Source organism: Aotus nancymaae, unplaced genomic scaffold (assembly GCF_030222135.1).
Source record: "Aotus nancymaae isolate 86718 unplaced genomic scaffold, 86718_ANA_hifiasm-v0.15.2.pri h1tg000008l, whole genome shotgun sequence".
NCBI lineage: Eukaryota > Metazoa > Chordata > Mammalia > Primates > Aotidae > Aotus > Aotus nancymaae.
The window spans coordinates 23,844,610-23,861,277 of record NW_026988419.1 but is presented as its reverse complement, the minus strand read 5'-3'; the positions used below and the strand labels follow the sequence as shown (position 1 = coordinate 23,861,277).

The window sequence follows — 16,668 nt, the reverse complement described above, 5'->3', positions numbered from 1 at the left end:
TGGCCAGGAATTTCCCAGTTCTTTTGGGATGAAATAAGCTTTTAAATGTTTAGGGTTAGAATTTCACTTTCATTCATATATAACGACTGAGTTAGTTTTTGGAAAGACTGAAAGACAGGATTTTTTAGTGGTGTTTTTAATATTACTCAAATAATGAACATCCTCTTTGATATCAGATAAGTTAAATGTTTTCTGTAAATGGCCTGATAGTAAATATTTTGAGCTTTGTAGGTCATATAGTCTGTCAAAACCATTCAACTCTGGCATTATGGCATGAAAGCAGTCATATACAACACGGAAGTGCGTGGGAGTGGCTATGTGCCAATAGCACTTTATATAGAAAAGCAGTCAGCAGCAGGATGGTCCTGGCCCATGGACCATAGTTTACTGATTCATATTTTATAAAATTCATTTTTTTTCTTATTTTTGCTAGGGTAAAAGACGTACGCATAGAATGTGTACTCACTTGTCCATATGCATGTGTGCTTACTTAAAAATCATGAGGATGAAGTACAAAAAAACAGGCACTTTAAGAAATTTAAGAAAAATATATAATTTCAAGAGAAAATAAAACATGATATTTTATCTAGCATTCATTTGTTAAGTACGCAAAGACTCTTTCTATCTGAAGAAGCTCCAGAGCTGGCCTACCATTTTACTCTAGTTCTAAAACCAACCTAGAAGGTTTAATTTACTTATAATCAAAACTATCCTTAAAAATTCTCTAAATAGTCTTAAGTTATTATGTATAGAACTCTGTACTATATTGTTATATATATTCCAAACGTGAGAACCACTGAGCTGGACTAAAGAAAAAAAAGCTGTGTGCAAAGAATTAGACGGTCAAATCTTTCTTTTTAAAATAGTTATTCAAATTATTACAGGAAATGGAGAATTCTACCATGTTTTTTCTTGCCTGTGACATTTTTATAAATGTTTATTTAAATATTAAGCCTTTCTAACTTGAATATGTACTAATAGGACTTGTTTGCTGCTGCACATTGTGTGTAAATACTCCCAGATTAAATGAGCTAACACGTGTAAAAGCACTTAATACACAGCATCTGTCCCAGACCATATTTTCTGCTTTTGAATCCAACTTGTGTCTGCTCATATCCATATACACATTGGTCTTTAGAGGCTCATAGAAAAGAACTGAGCCATCTGCATCTTGTCTTTCCAATTTGTATTTCCTACTGGGTCTTAAAGAAGAGTTCATAGCTATCAGAGTTTGAGTCTCGGTTCCTTACCTGTAGAGCAACATCTTCCTTGAGGATATCATGGGACCCACCCTACTAGGAGTAAAATCACACAGGTCCTGACAAAACGCATGGAGATACATAGATTTAGACACCTAGTGTAAGACAGCTGGACTTTAAAATGGGCCTCAGCTCTGCAATCCCTTATGTATTGTGCCTCCTTTGTAGTCCTCCTTGTAGATGAAGATGGTTACACCTGAATGGCTTATGAAGTAGAAAACAAGCCTAGTGCTTTCTAGTAATTCTACTTATTTCTATGTACCACTCCAGTAAGAAATATTCTGTATTGTTGTAAGTGGAGTTCCTAAGCAGAACTAGTAATCAGAATGACTTTTAGGATTCTGAATGTCAAAATTAGTTTAGTACTCCATGGAGAAAATTTAATGAGTTGTTAAAAAATTCTTCTCCATCCTGTGCTGGAGAGAATCAGTGCAGCTTGGGCTAGAGGCCCAGTCCTTTTAAGATTACTGGATATAATTAATGATTTGTTAGAATGAATGTATTCTCTTGGGAGAAAATATGATTGTCTGCTATTTATTAGCTGAAGACAATTTAAAAATTTATTCTTCCTTGGATGTAATACCTATAAAGTGCCACTGGAGTGAATCTAAAAGTGAGAAAAAGCGTGCAGCAGTTAGCATTTTCACTGCTCCATTCTATCTGCAATGGTGCCCAGCCATTGGCAAATGCTCAACATATGCCACTATAAAGAACCATGAGGGTATCCATCTCATAGTCTCATAGTTGCCAAATACAAAAAAAGAAAGCCACAAGATGAAATTTATTGCTGAGCTACTTGATGTCATTAATGTACATGGATCAGGGATTAAATTATTAATTTTATATTTTTTTAGCAGAAAGAAGCTAGAAAATATTATCAACCCTTTGAGAACACGACATAACGAACTTTGTATTTTACCACTTCCTTGAATAGGTAAGCCCCTACTCTCTCTACTCTGAAAAAATTACCCACAATTGTGAAAAATAACTCTTTGCTAACCTTTTGTTTTTTTAAATCTTTAAATAAGTAACAATTCATTTTAGCAATGGAGAAATAACTTATGAATAGTTATTTCTAATGTTTTAATAGTTATAGCTAATAAGTTTAGTATTATTAAAACAGCACTTCACAGTTTTGAGTTGACTTAATAGTAAGAGAATGGCAAGCTCTTTCTCTGAATCAGGATTGAACTCAGCCTGTCTCTCCTGCTGTGGTTAACAATGCCAGTGGTATTTCCTCAGCACCTATCACATCCAGGCATGGTCCTACATGACTTAATTTGCATAAATCCATTCATTTATTTCTTAAACAGCTCTATGAGGTAGATATGGAGATCATCCCCATTTTAAAGATTACAGGCATGAGGCAGAGGGAGAGGAGGTGGATGCAGGGATTCACCTCAGATGGAATACATGGCTTGAAAGCAGGCACTGGAAAGAACACCAGCTCTAGCTGTTATTAGGAAAGTGGTTTCATGTTGTGGTAGAAATGTCTAGCAGTCACACTCTCCTACCTTTTGAGTAGTTTTTATCCAAATTAATGAAATAAAAATAATACAGTGCATTTACTGAACGAGCTGTAAATGCATAGCAGGTAAACTTATATTTTATGTTTCCATTTGTTATTTACAAAATTTTTGCATAAGTAAAAGAATATATACACGTTAGCTCAGTTACAAGCAGAAACAATACTTTTCTTTATTTTACATCTTTCTTTAAACCCAAATTCCTATGATAAAAGCATAATACAATTATGGAAAGATTATAAATGATTTCTTATTCTAGGAAATATATTTTAATTTAGTTTTTTTTTATTAGAAGTACTGAATATACAATCTTAAATTGGCCACAGCAGGATTCATTTTCTTGCTGTAATTATTTATTTTGTTTTTAAGCAAGAAAATTTATAAGATGTTCAAAGCAAAATATAAAAAAATTGTAGGTCGGGTGCAGTGGCTCACGTCTATAATCCCAGCATTTTGGGAGGCCGAGGCAGGCAGATCACGAGGTCAGGAGTTTGAGACCAGCCTGGCCAACATAGTGAAACTCTGTCTCTACTAAAAGTACAAAAACTTGGCCAGATGTGGTGGTGGGTGCCTGTAATCCCAGCTACTCGGGAGGCTGAGTCAGGAGAATCACTTGAACCTGGGAGGCGGAGGTTGCAGTGAGCTGAGATCGTATCATTGCACTCCAGCCTACGTGACAGTGTGAGACTCTGTCTCAAGAAAAAAAAAAAGATAGCAAACCCTAAGTATCCATCACACAGATTAAACAAATGCTAACATTCGGCTCTATTAAAATCTTATCTAAAGAAAGAAACCATCACAGACGTCATCAAAGCTCTTCCTGCTTCCTTTTTAGTTTCTTCCATTCTTCCAGAGATGTCAAAACCCTAAAGATGACATCACCTTCCTATGTGTGTTCTAACAGTGCTATGACATGTGTAAGAAACAAATGTCAAACAATTAACCTTTTAAAAGTTTACTTAAAGGGCATCACACTGTCGATATTCTTTTGCAGCTCGTCTTCACCCAACATTATATGTAGAGATTCTTTCATATCGAGAGATGAAGATCTGGTTGACACCTTCTGTTATAAAGTTGACTCATTTTAATGTTTTAATCTTCTGGTGCTTAGTATTATTAATTATTATTTCTAAATAACTTTCAGCATTTTAAATGTTTTATGTTAAAATGGTTTAAGCATGGCTTGCAAACCTTATTTTGGATTTATGTATAAGGAATTGAAAGTTTTTAATATATAATATCATACTAATCCCACTTATGTTTTATGTTTTTCAACTAGGAAAACATTTTTTTTAATTTGGCTTGTAAAGATCTTACTAATCTAACGAGACTCATGATTTTCATTTTTTTGCTATAATACAATAGTTAGAATCTGTTTTATCTCCTTATACATGAAATACTTACTATTCCCAAATATAGTATAAATTACTACTTTTGGAATTTAAGATACTTAAAAGACAAACACCTTTGTTTGGTCCATGAAGATAACTTAAAAGTCAAATACCGTTGTTTGGCCCATGAAGATAACTTAAAAGTAAAATACCTTTGTTTGGCCTATGAAGATTACTTAAAAGTCAAATACCTTTGTTTGGCCCAGGAGTTGCTCATATTCTCCTAGAAAATAATCGAAGACATTAAAACAGAAGATTTTTTTTTCAAATTTTTTTCTAACACTATAGCTAATTTTAGAATTTAAGGTAAAAGAAATGTCAGTATATGGTAGTGAAATAGTTAGACATAGACTCTTTCCCAACTTTTATTTGCTGAGGTAAATAAATTATTTTGTCATAGTTGGGGAAGAAAGAGGAAGAGAAAACTAACCTTTCTGGGCAAATATGAGTAAATATGAGATTTTATGTAAGTATCTTAGGTCAAAAATGCATTACCATTTTGCTCAGGAGGAAAATAAGGCCCAAATACCTCAGGTAACTTATTCAAGATCATATAATGATTGCAGAGCCTGGATTCAAACTCATCTCTTTCAGGCCCTGAAGCTATTCTGCCTACCAGAAAATAAATTGGAAAAACCTAATCTGTTTGTCACATAAATAGAAATTTTATTTATGCCACTAATATTTATTGGAATCCTTTTATATTAGTAGAGGGCCAATGTTAGGAAAGTAAGGAAGACACAATACTTAAAATGAGAAAACAGGCTATTGAAAACCATGACGATTCATTTAGTGATGCCACTAAATGTAACCATTTAATTAGACATTTTTATTTTGTTGTGATATCATGACACTGTTTACCAGATGATTATCTTTGAAATTACCTAGCCATGCCAATTCAATTAAACTGCACAGGATAATGGGAGTGCAAATGTTTTGCAAATGACAAAATTTTTTCAATCATTTGCTAATATTACTAATTCTCATATTCCATGAATTTAGAGTTGAATACTTCTATCCTAACACATGTCCTTCTAAATGTGGTTGAAGTTTGAGTCGTACGACTTATACAGAAGTCACATATTTTTCTGCCAGGCATGATGGCTCACGCCTGTAATACCAGAACTTTGGGAGGCTGAGGTGGGTGGATCATGAGGTCAGGAATTCAAGACCAGCCTGACCAACATGGTGAAATCCCATCTCTACTAAAAATACAAAAATTAAGCAGGTGTGGTAGCACGTGCCTATAATCCCAGCTACTCAGGAGGCTGAGGCAGGAGAATTGCTTAAACCCCAGAGGTGGAGGTTACAGTGAGCCGAGATCACACCACTGGACTCCAGCCTGGGTGACAGAGTAAGACTCCGTCTCAAAAAAAAAAAAAAAAAAAAAGAATTCACGTATTTTTCACACCAAAACTCCCTTAAATATTAGTGTGCAGTGGTTAGCAACTCTGAAAGTTTGTTTGTTTCCAGCATGCACCACCTGTTAAAGGCATAATTTAATCTATTTAAGCTTCATAGTAGATAAGTACAGTACCAAGCTCATGCCTGTCCAGGATCTTATCATGTCTTATCATCTCTATCTATATCATTCACATCCACTGTCTCTCATTTTTACTATGATCATAACCCCCTGTGCTCAGTCTTGTTTTCCTATAGTCTGTTGTTCATGTGGAAGTCAGAATGATCTTTTAAAAACATCTTAATCAATTGATATGACTCTCTATTCAGAATCCACCAATGGCTGCCTGTAATATAGCCCATATTCCTACAATGGCCAATAAGATGCTACATATACTGGCATCTTCTACCTTCCTGACATCATCTCAACAAGATCTCCTCTCGAGGAGGGCAGAGACTGTGATGTTCAGAACTGTATCACTAGCCCCTAGAACTACCACCTATCTTGGTGGATGAGCCCTCACTTGCTAAAGGGATGACTAGCTATGCAAGAGTTACCATGGAACAATGCAGGTAGATGCTGTGCACACAGAATACACTTAATGCACAACAGTAATAGTCGTTGCCCTTTTAAGGATTCCTTTGGTTTGTTTCAACAGAGGCCATCACGTCTGCAATGCTAAAGCACTTTCATGTTTTTGACTCATGATTTTATAGCATTATGAGAAACTTTATTTAGCTGATGTATAATTTCAAGCCATAATGTATAATACCAGAAGAAGGAAAAATACACATAGACAAATCAGGAACAAATTAGCTGGATGAGAAAGCCAGGTGAAGAGCAGAAAATATTTATTATTCCTTGCAGTCTTTTAACTAAATAATAATACTAAGATTTACCACATTCAACATAGGTTAGACTTGACTGTATCTTCAGAATAGATTTCTATCTTTTCATCATTCATAGATGAGCAAAGTTTATACTTTAAGACAATCTTCTGTAAAATAGGCTGGGTTTTTTTTTGTTTTATTTTTTACAATATTCCTAGGAGAAGCACTTGATGAGTGTTTATATTTTTGAGAATATTTGGCAAGGGAAAGACAAACAGTAGCACCACAATACCCCAACATTTAAGGAAATGAGAAAGAAAGCCTGGTATTTTCACCATCCTCTCTGAAAATAAGCACTTTGACTTGCACTGATTACTACTTTATCAGCATTCAGCTCCGCTCCGTGGCACTCTGCAAATAATTTTAAAGACAGATTAAGCATTCTAAAAATAAATTCTATTGGTAAATTCGGGTATCAGATGCTCCCATTATAAAAGCCTATTCTATTCTGTACTATCAGCTGGCAGTCATATCCAGACCTCAAGCTACTCTGGCTCTTATTGAGCAAGAACCTAGTCTAAGGATGAGGTTTTGAAGAGGGATCTCTCATAGTTAACTAGAGACAGAAAGAGGGAGAATTGCCCACATACTCTGGCAGGAGTTAAAATAACAATAACAGCCCTCCTACTTACAGGCTGAGTCATCAGCACATTCTACTGATTTCTCAGTAATTCTGGGCAGATTGTTTGGGCTGGATTCTGTAGGCAGAGGTGGGCACCACCTGCTTCAAAAGGCTATAGTTCTTATTAGAAGGGTGTTGTTATTAAGTCTTGTCTTTTAACAGTTTGACCAATTGGAGATAGGAAAAGAAAAAAAAAATGGTGCTGATGAGCACTTTTTCCAATGCTTAGCCTTTTTAAAAATGGTGGTCCAGGCATGGGTATTGTGCAATTAGTTCTTTTACTGGCTATGAGCATAAGTCACTTTGCTTAAGCAGAATAGGGAAGATTATTACATGGTTCCTGAGTGACCTCATAATCCAAGGACTCAGAAACAGATCTTATGAAGGTCTAGAATCAGAAACCAAACATGAGCCAGGAACCAAAGCCACCATTTTCCCAGTCTCTCTTGGGCTCCTCAGCCCGACTTCTCTGTAGCTTCCTTTAATTCAGGTGACTATAGATAACTCTTTACGTAGAGACTAGATTTCCCTACTGCCCTTTACACAAGCACAGCTCTCAAGTGTGCTTTCTCATGAATGCCAGCTTCAAACAGTATATCAATTTTTAATAACCTGAGCTACTTAGTTAATAAGCTGTGATCAATGGAATAGACAGGTGGTACATATATAGATGCCAGGATCCTATACCTATGGGTGGGAAGAAGAAAGAATAATCAGTGAAACAGAGTCTTGATGGTAAGACACCCTCAAAAGCTATTAAAAAATTTCATGGTACAATTTATTTATACCCTAAGTCTTCCCTTCCACAAAATTCCCCATCACTGAATTTCATTGGCGTATAAAGAGTCAAAGAGTAGGATGTTAAGGGATTAGAAGAGTAGGGAGTATAGCCAGTTTCCAAGGAAAAGACAAATGGATAAGGACTTCTTGTCTCTGGTTTTTGTATAATCGATACTTTAGGGAATGTTCACTACGTGCTATTTTTTCCTTCTTATTCAAGTACTTATGTATATTTTATGGTTGTGAACTCATAAAAACTCAATTACTATACTGATCGAGAGTCTTTTCCCTATTGGTTGGTGCTCTGAAACTGAGGATGTCTATAAGCCCTTGAAAGTCTTGTTCAAGCTCTCCTTGCCCCTTGGGCTAGAAAGTAGCATTTTTCAAGATTGAAGGGAGCTGCAAGAAAAAAAAAAAGAGAATAGGTGGAGAGCAAAATGACTGTCATAGACAAATCTGGAGACAGAACAAGCAGCTTAAGGAAGCATTTCAGGTGCAAAGTTAGCATTCAGCCTTTAGCTTGCCACATTTTCTTGTAAAAATAAAACTGTTTATAAGATGCATTCATCTGTCTGTCCTGTCCCTGTGATGCAATATGAAAAATGTGAACTTAGCAAGAGGTGTGCAGGTATGCGGATGTCTGTGCATTTACATGCACACCTTAAACAAACATTTCAGTATGTATAGTTCCAAAGACCACCATGGATAGAGTGTGATATGAGGAACTTTGCAGGCAGACAACTGTCCTGTGGACCTAGCTGTTCCTGAGGAGGTGAATGGCTGTTTTCCCAGAAGTGGTATGTTTGACCAGTTCCCCCTTTTTTCCTCAGGCTTCTACTATAGGCAAAAGAAAAAAAAAGTAGTAAACAAGGAAACATTTTTCCCAATGGTCATAATCTAACCTCAGCATATTACTTGCTTAATTCTCACTGAAATATGTAAAAAAAATATATAAACTTCTTTTCAAGCCAGTCTTGTTTTTACAAGAGAGAAAAGAGTGTGTGATGAAGCAAAGATCGTTCTATTTACTCCTTAAAAAAATCTTTTAACCCTACTTTGTTCAAGTCTCTGTTCTATAAAGCATGGGAAATCCAAATAAGGAATTGTGTAGATGCATGAAACTGCAATATGTGCTAAAAGAAACAGTAAGTCCATTTTAATTGGATTACGTAAGGTAGGAGACTGAGTTGAGTCAGAAGGAGTAAATTGAAATAGGAGAGTGGAGATGACATGAAACCTAACCTAGGGGTGTGTACTTTTTTCATTAGCTAGTGAGGATTCAGTAGGCAACATGGTTTCTGGGCAGAGGAATGATGTGATCAAATTTGGAAGTTTGATTACACTGACAAAGATATGTAGAATGAATTAGACAGTAGATTCTGAAGCAAAATGAAATTGGAGGTTTACATCACTAATATGTGTTTACACCTTCAACGTGGTATTGGACAAGAAATTGAGTGGAAAAGAAATCTGTAGCTAAGGAAAATGGTCAGGACTGGAATTATGGACTAGGTACTCATCTACATATCCAGTTTCTGAAGTATTTGGAGTGAAGGGCCATGAAGAAGAAAATAATGCCAGAAAAGAACAAAGAACATTAGGGAACATTCACATTGGCAGGTAGAAGTGGAGAAACAGAGAAAAATTAGGAAGCTATTTAGAAGGAATCATGCCTAACATGAACCAAGGTTATTATTCCAGAAAATGACATTTAAGTCAAGAGAGGAGAAACAAACAACAAAAAGTATCATGCTTCATGCTTAATAGGTTATCAGTGACTATTAAGAGACAGAAAAACAGTAACTACAAAGTCTCTATCTTCAACTCTGTCCCTCAGACTTTCTACCATGCCTTGGCTATGCCCATCCATCGTCAGGCATCACAAACTCACATGTTCCTCTGTGCTCTTCCTAGCATCCAAAGTTTTAATGTATCTCCATTGCTATCCCTCAAGATGTCCAAGTAGAAATTCAGGAATCTATTGTTGAATCCTCTTGCTGTAATTCCTAAATTTGTCCAGGCACCAAGTTCTGAAGTATCTCAGAAAGCTGAACCATCCCCTTCCTCACTCTTACTCCCTCAGCCCAGTGCATCTACCTGAACCTTTCAGTGGCCTTTTATTTGTTTCCCTGTTCTGACTCCTTTATAAACTGACTCTCCTCCATGCTGTCACTGTGTAATTTTTAGTAGATATCAGAAATTTCTTTTTCCTGCTTCAAATTTTCCTACAGTCTAAAGGTCCAAACATATTAAATACCATTTAGAACAGGGGTCAAAGCAATTGTTTCTGGACAATCTTCAGTCTTTCTTTTCTACTCTATTGCCTCTTCTTCATTCTAACCTCAGCAGGTGACCTGTTGCTTCCTCGATTTAATTATTTCTTTTTGTATGTCACAACCATCACCCTTGTTATTTCTGTTACTCCTGTCTAAATACCCACGTTCCCCTTGTCTGCCTTACAAGCCTATGTCTATTCAGTTCAAATGCCATTCCTTCTATGAAGCTTTTTTTCCTAGTTCTAAAAAAGTAGTATTAATTGTGCCTTTAGGCAATGAGGGGCATCTGAAGCCTTTTAAATGTATCTACACTACAGAAAAATCATCTTGGCATGTCATTATTCCTATCCACTTGGTGAAGCCTCAAAGGCAACAGTTTCATCACGTCCATAATTGTGCTTCCAAAACCATGTTATTAGATTTTAAACAAAACAATATTTAGTAAATTGTTGTTAATAGCTGTTACTAAGTTATGAGTAAAAGAGTGAGTAGTTGATAAATAAATGGATTAAAGAGGTGAACAGAAATGAGCTGTAGCCTTGAGATGGCAGATTTACAAAATAGATTTTATGGTGATGATTACTGTTTATTATCTTTTCCTGTGTGGGGCAGAAAGGGGATTTGTTTTGGGTAGGAAAAAAAATACTATGTTTGTAGTCAGAAAGTAAAAAAAGGAGGAAGAATGAGCTGGCATTGTGAGACCATGAGGGGATATTTGACAAAGTTTTGGAGGAGGCAGGAAAAAGATTTGTCAAAGAGCAAATAGATTAACAAAATGAGGGCCATCCATTCCTCTAAAAATGTTTACAACCATGAGGACAAATGAAGAGGCCCTGGAGAGACAAGACAAGACATAGACCCTGTGCAGGGCTTCTGTCTTTTACCATCTCAGGTAAGCGAGGGCTTCTGCTTTGCTTTTGGCAAACATCAAGCTGTCCTAAGATTCCCTGAATGTGATTGCACATTCTGTTCCCACGCTGACCAGAAAGCAGATGTTACAAAAGGACCAACCCAGAAGCTGGGCCATCTTTGCTCCAGCTACACCAGAGAAGGGCATGAAGAGAGAAATTTAGGAAGAGCTGCAGGAAATTCTCTTTCCTCAAGTTTGCTCTCTCACTTCTCCCACTCCACCTCCCACAGGGTGTTCTAGTTGCTGTCAAGATTTGCTGTACAGGCAATAAACTGGGGACAGTGACTTCAATGTTACATTTAATCCTGTTTCTTCTATTAGTCTCATCTATTTTTTGGAAAATCTCATTATACTTATTTTAGCTAGGATTCGCTCATTGCTGTAACAAACAGATCTAGAAATGTGTTATAATTTTGTTTCTTGCTCACCCAACAGTCCAGGTTGGGTGTTCCAATTGAAACGTTGTTTGTTCTCTTTGTAGTCAGCCAGGGTCCAGTTTCCTTCCATGTGTGGCTTTGCTTTGTTATCTTCTGCATCCAGTGAGTGGAAGGAAAAAGACCAACAGGGAGCAGGCAGCAATTGCACATGAGGTGATCTTTGAAGCGTACATAGCACTTCTTTCTGTTCACCTGCCATTGGTTTGAACTCAGTAATTTGAATACACCTAATTGCAAGGGAAGTTAAGAATTGTACTGTAGCTATATGCTCGAAAAAAAAAAAAGGGAAAAAGATTTTGGTAAATGGTTAGCAGTCTCTGTTATACCAAGGGTAAATCTGTCTACAAATTAATATATTTGAATACTTGGATCAAATAGCTCAAGCTGTGGCAAAAATAGATGTCAATTATACCATAGAGATAAGAGTATGGATCATAACTTCAAAATCACGTTAAAATGGTAAATATATTAGATACACCAGTGTTTTGAAGTTAATTCTCACAATAATAGAGAAAGTAAGCATTTTTCCTGGGCAACATAGTGAGACCTCATCTCATCTCATTAAAAATAAAAATTAGCTAGAAATGGTTGCACCTGCCTGTAGTCCCAACTACTCGGGAAGCTGAGGTGGAAGGATTGCTTGAGCCCAGGAGTTGGAAGAAGCTTGAGAAAGCTATGATCATAACCCTACATTCCAGCCTGGGTGACAGAGTAAGACCTCTGACTCTAAAAGAAAAAGAAAAAATAATAAATCAGATATTTTACATAACTCTCATTATAGAAATAATCATTGTTTCCAAAATGATAATGGCTTCAAAAGCATAGTGTCTATTGCCATTCTTGGTTTCTTCAGTAACTTCTTATTAAAGGAATCAATTGATTAGTAAATGTAAAAAGCCTTAATATGGAACAAAATAAATATTTGTACTTTAATGAGTTTCTAAAATTTATTATAAAAAGACAAATTGGCAAGGCCAATTAAAAACTCATTTTTGTACTGAAGAAGGATATATTCCCTTTTAAGGAAAAATAAAGAGTAAAAGTTTAATAGAAAAAAAAAAACCTGAGTTGATACTTTTGCAAAAATGTTGAAAAAAATCGTGATGTTTTGATGAACTTACCAATAACCATATATAGTCCTAACATGATATTTTATGTTTGCTCCATCCATACTATTTGTTTGGACATTTATAAACATTACTGTTTACGTGGAGGGTAGCAGTACACCTGATTTATATGAAAGGAATGTAGTGTGTTGCAGTGTTGCATGAAAGCTGTTCTGTTGGATAAATATTCTACAAAATCAATTTATCTGCTAAATAATTCTGTAATGGAGTTTTTGTTTCCTGTGAATTCAGAATGCTTGGGTGTTTGCAAAAATACTGCTTTGCAGTTAAGTGTGTAATTGCTGGTTTTTCCCTGAAAGTTAAAACTCCTTTTCTCTTTGAGAGTAGGTGGCCATTTGATAGAATTCTCATGTCATCAGAGAGCATTTCAAAGGGAAGAAAACTGGCCTTTCCTACAAGCATGCAAGCAAAGACAGTTTGATGTTTTCATCTGTGTGAGATTAAGTAGCCAACAAAACCCCAGCGTGGCTGAACTCGGAGGCTGATTCCTTCTGAGTGTCTCTGTGAAATCTTTCTTCCTAAGAAGTATGATTTATTTAAACCTGGTAATTTCTTGAGATTTTTACTCTTTTTCTTTTCTCACCCACCTTCTGCACTTTTCTAATGAATGTCAAGGACTCCAGTTGTACCATGTGCTCAGTAATTACTACAGAAGGCAGTTCGATTCTGAGACAGTTGTAGTCTCTGTCAGAGAAATTTAGAATTCACTAAAGCAAATACTTCAGTGAGGGAGTGCCAAAGCTTGAGTCATTTACAACCATTGTGAACAGAGCTCTAGGAAAGACCCAGTAGTAATCAATCCTGAATAAAGAGCGAAGGGCCAACACAATAAAAAAAGGCCTTTTTCTAACACAGACAGACGGCTGTGGCACTAGAAAGTTCTTCCTACTGGGAAGCAATGTGTAAGCCTTCTTCTTTTGAGCTTGTGTGTTCCTTTTTGGCATGTGTTTACAATTGGAGTGAGTCCTGTTTTTGGAGTGTAAGAATGCAAGAGAGAACTTTATTTTAAAAGCAAGGGGAATTGAAAATCATAGTATAAGATAATGTTATATATATACACAAATGTATATACACACATATATACACACACAGATAATGTTATATATATACACAAATGTATATACACACACACTTATATATACACACACAGATAATGTTATATATATACAAATATATATACACACAGAATTGAAAATATAGCAGCATAAGACATTGCATATGCACACTGATATATAATATCTATACACATACATCTATGGATTATTTAATTATACATTGTAAGATTTGACTGAAACATGAGGACAGGGAAATTCTTCATTGAAGTACTATAGGGAAGTAACATACCAATGTATATTTTTACTGTAATTTTCTCATGGTAAGAGCTGAGTAACTATATTACATAGTTTGAAATATTTGTACATGGAAAACACACAGAAAAGCCTTCTAACTTTATTTTCTCCATTATAGTTTAAGTAATGACAAGCCTATTCTGCAACTGTTGTTTCTGATATCCAGAGTCTATACCATGCTTAAGAGCCTACAGAGACTTCCCAGCTTGTGTAGGATCCTGTAGAGCTTTGTCAGGTGAATTTTTGGAATTATACATTAAAAATCTAAAAATCACAGAATGCCAAACAAAGGCTGAGAACCTACCTGAATAGTGTTCTCTGCAAGCAAGTGTACTGCTGCTATATTCTGCTTTTCTCAGCTCATCTGGAATCCCCGAAAGAAAAGGAGCAGTTCTGGTTGGGCATGGTGGCCCATGCCTGTAATCCCAGAATTTTGGGAGGCTAAGGTGGGCAGATCGCTTGAGGTCAGGAATTCGAGATCACTCTGGCCAATATGGTGAAACCCTGTGTCTATTAAAAACACAAAAATTAACTCGGTGTGTTGGTGGGTGCCTGTAATCCCAGCTACTTGGTCTTAAAATTAAATTAAGACCTGATACATGCTCATCACAGATCATTATCAATCCATCAATTAATTTATTTTGTTTTCTAGTATCTTATTTAATAATCATTTATCGAATACCACCTTTATATCAGGCCCAGTGCTTTGGTCATTTAGGCTCTCTGTTGCTTAAGCAGTCCTCCCACCTCAGCCTCCCAAAATGCTGAGATTACAGGCATGAGCCACAAAGCCTGGAATCAGCACAAATTTTAATGAAAAGGAACTCTTCAGGACATCATAAACTGGACCACAAACTGAATACAAAACTAATAAGGTCAATACCCATGAAAATTTTATGAAACATGATATTTTATCATTCTTTTCAAAACAAACAGATATATGTACATAGATGACAGATAAAATAAATACTGCAACTTTAATTCATGAAACAGTCTGTTAAGTTTATTAAACTGTATTAATTTGAGGATTAGGTTTTGTTTTAACTAGTTCATTTTTTGAGCATAGAATCTAGCCCCTTGTTTCAGTCACAGTCACACTGCCGTAGCTCAGGTCTAGTTGTTCCTTTCAAACAACCGTCTCTGAGAAATGTTTCTGTCTTTAGTCATGCCTTCTTCCACTTTACTTTCCATACCATTGCTGGATCAATCATCCTAAAAACTAAGCTAGAATGTGCCATTTTCTTCTCTCCATCTTTCATAGGCATCCCATGGCCTTCAGGACAGAGTCTGGCCATGGCTCACCGCATCCCTTTATGATTCGGCCACTTCCTGCCGACAGCCTCATTTCCACACGTCCCACTTCACCTCTGTTCCATAGTGAATAATTTTGTGCTTTACATGAGTTATTTTTTTGTTCATTTATTTAGTAAGCATTTGTTGTGGAGCTTACTCTGTGCCACCCACTGTACTAGGTGCTGGAGGTCAGAGATGAATTAAACACCACCCCTCCTCCAGGAGCTCACAATCTTGTGAGGGAGACAGATAGAGAGGAATCTCTGACCCAGAGTGAGGGCTGGAGTTATGGAAATTCTGGAAGATTGCTCAATTTGGGATCTTACTAGAAGGTGTTACCTAGTCCAAGTCTCAAAAACAAACAAAGCGAAAACAAAAATGTAGGAATTGGTCATCTAGGCTCTTTCTTCCTAGAAAGATTCCTGTCCTTTCTTTGACTAACTCCTACTTGTTCTTTAAACTCAACTAAGATGTCACCTCCTCCAGGGAGTGTTGATTGACTTCCTAGTGTGGCAGGAGGTGTTGATGTACCTCCACAACTTCCTGTTCTTATCTCTGTCACAGCATGTACCACACTGTATTATTGCTGTTGGTTTGTCGGTGACCGCCTTCAAAATGAGAGCTATATATATTTTTTTCTAGTATTCCCAGTGTGTTCCTACTACTTGATACATATAAGCCTGTCCATTAATTTTTAAAGACATTTTAAAAACAATTAATTGCTTAATGCATTAAAATTTGTAATCTTAGAGTTGGACAACATCTTAGTAGTCATATATTCTAGTCTCCCATCAGTCAAAACCAGAATTGATTCTATAATGTTCATAACAGGATGGTCATTCATGTTTTGCTTGAACATATTCACTGATAGGAGTGCAATAAGGTTCAAAGAAAAAAAATACTATAATTATGCTGTAAATCCATTTGCACTTATATTTGGAATGTGATTTTAATTTGAACATGTTAGAGACAGAGCTTTAGTCAGATGACTTGCATTTGTGGAGAAAGAATTATTCATCAAAAGATAAAGGGACTGAGCAGGTCCCATAAAGAGAAGGACACAGAACAAATGGTATCTTGTTTATAATTCTCCAGGACTTTATCATACTTCCTCTGTCTCAAGCAGCCAAAAAGCCGATCCCACTCGTAGAAAACTATCAAGAATCTAATTTTTGAATTTATGCTCTAATACGTTCTTCAGTTTCAATTATCCATTCCTTTTTTTTGTCTTTTCATGACTGCCATTTCTTCTCCAACTTTTAGAGTTTTGTTTATTATTTTCAATTCTAGCATCTTCTTTCATGATATATAACATGGCCTCCAAGTTTACCTGGATCATGGCCCTATTACAATACAAGGATGTCTCTGAAGCACCTAGTCCCTCAAGTACTGATTATTATTTTTAG

At 36.1% G+C, this 16,668-nt stretch overlaps 1 protein-coding gene across 39 annotated transcripts in view; it reads left to right on the top strand.

Annotated features, from left to right (window-relative positions):
* MAP2 (microtubule associated protein 2) overlaps positions 1-16,668 on the top strand; it is a 305,526-nt gene that overhangs the window by 197,651 nt on the left and 91,207 nt on the right. For 37 of the 39 annotated variants that reach the window (XM_064373057.1, XM_064373055.1, XM_064373058.1 and 34 more), the window contains one exon: positions 2,117-2,193. The exons of the other annotated variants lie outside the window; for them this stretch is intronic. The gene's annotated coding sequence lies outside the window, so the exon portion shown is untranslated. The remainder of the gene's footprint in view (positions 1-2,116; positions 2,194-16,668) is intronic. 39 annotated transcript variants of the gene reach the window in all.